The sequence below is a fragment of the Anopheles moucheti genome, chromosome 2 (genome assembly GCF_943734755.1).
Source record: "Anopheles moucheti chromosome 2, idAnoMoucSN_F20_07, whole genome shotgun sequence".
Taxonomy (NCBI): domain Eukaryota; kingdom Metazoa; phylum Arthropoda; class Insecta; order Diptera; family Culicidae; genus Anopheles; species Anopheles moucheti.
The window spans coordinates 58,733,962-58,740,500 of NC_069140.1; positions in this window are offsets into that span (position 1 = coordinate 58,733,962).

Below are 6,539 nucleotides of genomic sequence, written 5' to 3' on the forward strand. Positions count from 1 at the left end.
GGTCACGTTATTAAAATGACACCGGACGACCCAGCTCGAAAAGTCCTTTTAGGTCATGCACATGCACAGTGGAGGTGTGGTAGGCCCAAATTGAGATCAAGTGATGGCGTTGATGCGTTCGCCAGTAAAGCTGGGATAATGAAAGCGGCCTGCAGTAGGCCAACATTGGGAAGCGGTAGCAGCGCCGTATTGTTAGCAAGCATCATTTTACCATAAAAACACCCAACAAGGAAGTTTAATGTCGGATGACCAATCATTCGTTTCTGAAAATTGTATGCCACTATTGGGGAAACACTGTCCAAGTTAAAATTTGAATCACGCATGTCGGTGACCCAGATGACCAAGATCGTACCCATGACTCACTTTACATTAGTTAAATAATTTATTATAATCATTAAAGGTCAATATGCATTGACATGATAAATTATTATAATTTTCTTTTTAACATAAAACCTCTTGTTACAAACTCATTTGTATAACTCTACGTTCGCTTAATCGTCCGCTGCTTTCTGGTTTGTTCTTTATTTTCTGTCCCATTTTTTATATCGAACAAAGTTTTATTTTCCACAAGCTCTCATCCATCTGTGCTGCAGCTGGTGAACTAATCTTCTAAAGTTCCAGCCTCTTACAGCATACAGCCTGCGCCGCAGAACGTTTATCGCGCCAGAATAAAGGGAAATTAAAATTAACCCAACGAAATTTAATCATCTTAAAAGTTTTGAATGGCTCCAGTTTACACATTATTCACGCTGATTATCGTCAGTTTCCGGTGTTGGCCATGGAGGCAGGTTAATAATTGCGCTAAAGGCTCGTTGGTTGCCCGGGTTTATTATGATGAAACGTTATGGATCCGGTAATAACCTTCCTACCAGCTTGCCGTGTAGTGTTTGTTAGCTTCCTGATACAACGTAGTTAAGGTGCTTGCATTACCACCAATCGCAGACTTATCTTGCCTACATACACGTCATTCCAGTTGCTTATAAGTAATTAGGCGCTAATGCACATCCCGCAAAAGCTACATTTGTTACGATAAAGCGACAAAAGGTGAAGAATAATGCTACTCTTAGCATTGTATTAACAGCTTGAAGGTCCAAACTTTTCGCCCGAGACTGGCGACGATGAAGCCGCACAATAGAACAGTGTGTTTCCTAATTTATCTTGCTAAATGTTCCGCTGGGACAAATGTAAATTTGTAGCGAATTATAACCGGGCTATTAGAAGACAAATAACCACCGGAGTAGAAACGAAACTCTCTTGAGTATTTTTTCCAGCAAGTGCACTCAAAATCTGCTGCTCGCAGTGCGGCACGGGGGTGATGAAATGATGAAAAATATCCGTCAACACAAAATCCCCGGACGAGAAACCGGTGTGGAGCACATTTCCCGACCTACATCTCGTTCTTTGGCCCTTTAAAGATGGTTCTGTTACTGTCCAAAGCCCGACGTCTCCGCCGACGGTAATTGATATGAGGCGGCAAAGGAAGACACGGGACGCTCAGATCGCCCGGTACAAGACAGGGATGTGAAATGTGAAATGAGTAAAATCATCCCAATACTGTTGCCAGGGCCGTCCACAGGGATGTCGTCCGTTATCGTCTTTTGATGCAGCTTTTCATCTTAAACTCACCCTAAACCGCACAGCTTTAAGGCGCTGTTGCCTCGTGAAACAAAACAGGTCGAATGATAATGTTTTTAGTCGTCGTTTTGATTGCTTCGAACCCTCGCAATGGTGGATTCGGACAAGGAAAAATACTACAAAAAACATTTGTTGGTCCCATAGTTACTTGGAAGAAAGTATTTCTTAGTACCTCATTACGTGGTACTTATCGTAACTCTACCTTTTCTTGCTATGTTTCTTCGAGTTCAGTTGTTATTCTGTTTGCTATTTGCTTGCGTTGATATAAGAGATACAGCTCCTTAGCAGTAACGTTTAAAGAAAATATATAAGAATAATGAAGCATTGTCAATTGTATGATGAATGGTTGTACGAAAATCAGTCTACTTACTGTTACTTACTAACGATTTCGGGGTTAGCACTTGCACAGATGTTACGTCGCGTGGAGGCGGTTCGGATGAGTTGCGGAAAATCGACTTACTCGTTCGGCGTTCAGATTGTAAGAGAGCTTTTAATAAGCCTCGTTGCTTCTTGGCGCATAAGGACATTCCCCTTATGCGCTCGGTTTACACCCATGCGTCGGGTGATTCGATTTGATGCTGCGTCGAGCAGTTACTTGATTCCTGCTATCGAGCAGTTCCTTCTTACGACATAACAAATATTATAAATAAAAAAAACTTACTGTGAATACGTGAAAAGGCTCGACAATATTTTAACTACGGACCAAATTATTGAGGTGCTATTTTCTCATACTGTGAAAAATAACTATCTAGAATTGTTATTCGGTCGTAACACTTATGCTTTCGATGGAACCAACTATTTAGACCTATAATTGAAATTAAGGATAATAATCAACGGTGATATGGCTCCAGTATTACATCCTTACTGTAGACATCGGTGCAATGAGTACGTCGTGATGCTATGGTCCAATCCTTTTGCTGGAAACTATGTCCAGCGATGCTCTCCTCCACTCTTGGCCGAATTCATTCTCGTAACCTTGCCATCATGTCGTTGCAGCCTTGCCCACGGTCAGGATGTCTAGACAGCTGTTCCGTCAAACAACTCAGCTAGCTCGTGGTTCGTTCTCCTTCTCGGTGGGGCCTGCTCGAAAATACCAAATATTGGCAGCTCGAAAATGGCGCAAGCGTTGGCATACACGGCACCTATCGTCCAAGGCTACCAATCATCCAGAGCCATGGAGGACTATCTGGCTGATCAGCGTCCGTTATAAGCTATTAGGTGCGCAAATAAATAACGGCCGTTTTTTCATAGGTTTTTTGTTTTACTCGTGTCATTTTTCTCCGTTTTTCATGCAGTGCTCGGCTTAAACTCATCAATTGTTTCCGGTAGCGTTCACCAGTGATAGTTTCTCCCGGTTACAGAAGTTCGTAGTAGATGACGCCGAGCTGGTCCCACCAAATACTCAGCATAACTTTCGAGTTATGGATGTTCGGTCGAGCTGATGATGTTGGGGTATGACCGGGGGATCCCCATGATTTTTTGCACTCAGGATTGCTGAATAAAATCCACTTCTCGTCTCCCGTCACGATTCTGTGCAGGAACCCCTTTCTGTTGTGCCGCTGGACCAGCAATTCACACATGCAGAGTCTGTGTTCAATGTCCCGCGGTTTCAACTGGTGTGGTATCCATTTGCCCTCCTTCTGTATCATGCCTAACGCATTCAGCCGTGATGATATGGCCTGACGAGTTACACCAAGCACGGCTGCAAGCTCTTCTTGCGTTTGGCAGTGATTTTCCTCCAGTAAAGCCGTCAATTTTTCGTCGACGAACGTTTTGGGCCTTCCTTCACGTTGAGCATCCTCCACGGCGAAATCACCGCTTCGAAAGCGTCGGAACCAATCCCGACACCTTGTTTCGCTTAGAGCAGCATCGCCGTAAACACTCGAAAGCTCTGGATGCGCGTCGGCTGCCGTTTTCTTCGCTCGAAACAAAAACAGCAGCACCTCCCGCCTATGGCGCTTTTCCGGCTCAAAATCAGACCTTTTTAAAGAATTAGGAACTTTTACTCGCACGAAATAATCACTAATCTGTTTACTCAGTTTGATTATGTCATTCCCGAACTTGATTTAAGACGTTTGTAAACGTCAAAATCGCACCACAGTCCACAGTGGCCCCATCGATTTAAAAACGGCCGTTATTTATTTGCTGACCTAATACATTTCGTGTCTGTTGGAGTAGTTAGCAAAAAACCCTACAGCATAGTACCTCCGGATTTCGTTGTTTAGCTGTTTATGCAAAATTACGATCGCACCAAGGTAGCAGAACTCGTCTACTATCTCAAGATCGTCACCATCAACAGTTACTCTGCTCTGATCAGAGATTCCGGCAAGCAAGTACTTTGCCTTCCATCAATGCCATCCATAATGCCAAGGAATTGGAGATATCGAATTGAGTTTGTTGAGTTACCGAGCTCGAACACATCATGAACATCGTTGAAGCTGTTGCTCATGATCATGGTTGTCATAGTTTAACTTATCAATATTGGTGAGTACATTAGAAAAGGTGTAAGTAATATTAATGAGTGAAATTCTGCGCCCAGCCATTGATTGCACAAAACTTACTAAACCATCAGTAGGACAGTTGCCAACATACCAGACCGATTTCCATCTCATCTGCTGTAAAGTTAAATGCATAAACCAAAGCGAATGATCTCACGCAAAATATTACCACGAACGAGTGTACAAGCGCCTTCTGTTTCTGCAATTTAATTGCAAAACATCCAATTAACGCAAAATGCAATGGTGCTTTAATGTATAACAACAAATCAAGATACGCTTGCACGAACATCGCCACATCGCCATCGTTCATTTCGTACTAAATTTACATAATGAATTTCGAAGAAAATTCCACACGCTTTCATCGTCGAATTGAAGCCGAAGCTGGACGAACTTTAAATGTGGAAATCAAGAAATAAACACACCACGCAAAACTTTGCTTCCTGTGTTTGGACAGCATCTCAAATATTGAAGACGCCTCTTGTCGCTTTTTTCTTCTCGAATGCTTCAAACTTGTTCGTACGAGATAAGCAGCATTATTGTTGGGGTTTTTCCTAGCCAACGGTTCAGGTTCTTCTGCACGCCGAGCAGTAGAGTTTCCATCGCTAGATCCATAGTTTGCATGTAAGCCATCTTGAATACAGCAGCGTCCGTTGCAAAAGGGCGTGTAAAATCTCGCACAAAATCGCTCCCCCATCGAACAGTGGTCCGCAACGAGTGCCGAACCGAAAGGCATTGGAAGTGATTGCTGATTGAATTACCACGAAATGTCTCACCGGAGGTTGACCGTGGTATGGCAACGAATTTGATCCAAAACTCAAGGGTTTTCTTTGCTCGTTAGGAGGCTACAAGTTCGGGCCATGGCAATGTGTGTGTGTGTGTGTGGGCGAAGGAGGAGAAAGAAACGGCACAACGACAAACGGCACAAAGAATGGAAATAAAATCGAAGCATCTTCTTCCCCATCGAGGACGAAAGGATAACATCTGTCCGTTAATGGTTCTTGCAGGCGTTATATCGGACTCGGGATTGTGTATGGATGTTTTTTTGTGTGTATTTCTCACCATTTGATTCGCGATCACCTCTGTCCCCTGGTAGTGTTGAAAGCGGGTGTGTTTGGTGGTGAAATGAGCATTTGTGAAAAAAGGGGTTTCACACAAGCACAAGCAAGTAAAAAAGTGGATAATAAAAAGTGTTGGGATTTTTCAAATTTGGAAAGTTTTTGTGGCCAAGCCCAAACCATCACGGACACCAAAGGGTGATGGAAGTTTTGTTCTTTCACTCAGGAAAAAGAAAAGGGTCGAATGGGATGCGTGTATCACCATTGGGGACATTGAGATAGCTTCCTCACGGTCACGGTCTGGTGAAATCGAATCCGTTCTCCGGTGCCAATGGATGTCACGATTATCGTATCTCCATCAAATGGAATCATTTAATTCCTTTTTAAGTCCTTTCGTTTTTTGGCCATCGTCCTTTCGCTATCCAGCACAAGCGCTATCCAAACGTGTTCCATGATCTTTCGACATTTTGTGTTTCACCTTTCTTTCGTGGCAAAGAAGATGGCGCAGACTTCGGTTAGCTAAATCATGCTTTGTTGGGACATTAGAACCGTTAGTTTATTTTTTTTACAGCCAGTGCCGGAACCCATGGCGAACATGGCCGCCGGTATACACGATACAGCATAAAAAAAGTTCCGCTCCGCAAACACTTTTTTGGCGTCGGAGCACAGTCATAAAATCGTAAAATTGAGGGTTTTTTTAAAGGTATCGACAGAAGGAAACTTTACAGTTCAGCGTTTGTAAGAATGCATAGGGAGGCCAAGATTGGCTGCCATTGAAACTGGCGAATACGCAATCTTACCTTAACGTTGCGGCATTAGAAAAAAAACTAAACCAAATATCATGAATACGTGCACAGTTGGATAGAGACAGTGGGCAATAGGAAACAATCGTCCAACGCGTCTGATTCGAATGACATTTTTGGGTTTGGATGTGCGAAAAGCCACAGAAAAGTGTGTATTCTATGAAATGGGAACAGTGCAGCCCTGGAACCGTCCAACGAATGGGGTTAGCTTTAGGATTCCAATGGCCGTTTGTTGTTTAACCGACTGTCACTATGGTTCGAGGAAGGGTCTAAAATAGAAATAAAATTCAACAACATTGCATTACTTGAAGTATTACGCTGTTTGAAAATCAATGATACACTAAGTATAACTGCGAAAGTATAGTCTTTATCGCTTGCACCATTTCTTAACAGTCTCGATCTCGATCAACCCACTTGGGATCTTCTTCAGCTTCATCTTCATAAGAAATATAAGATCTACGGTCTACACAGTGGGGAGCGACAGTGGGGTTGTGATCGCAGTGACTTTGTGTTTGATCAAGTGGTGTAATCAAAAAGCTAGGCATAAT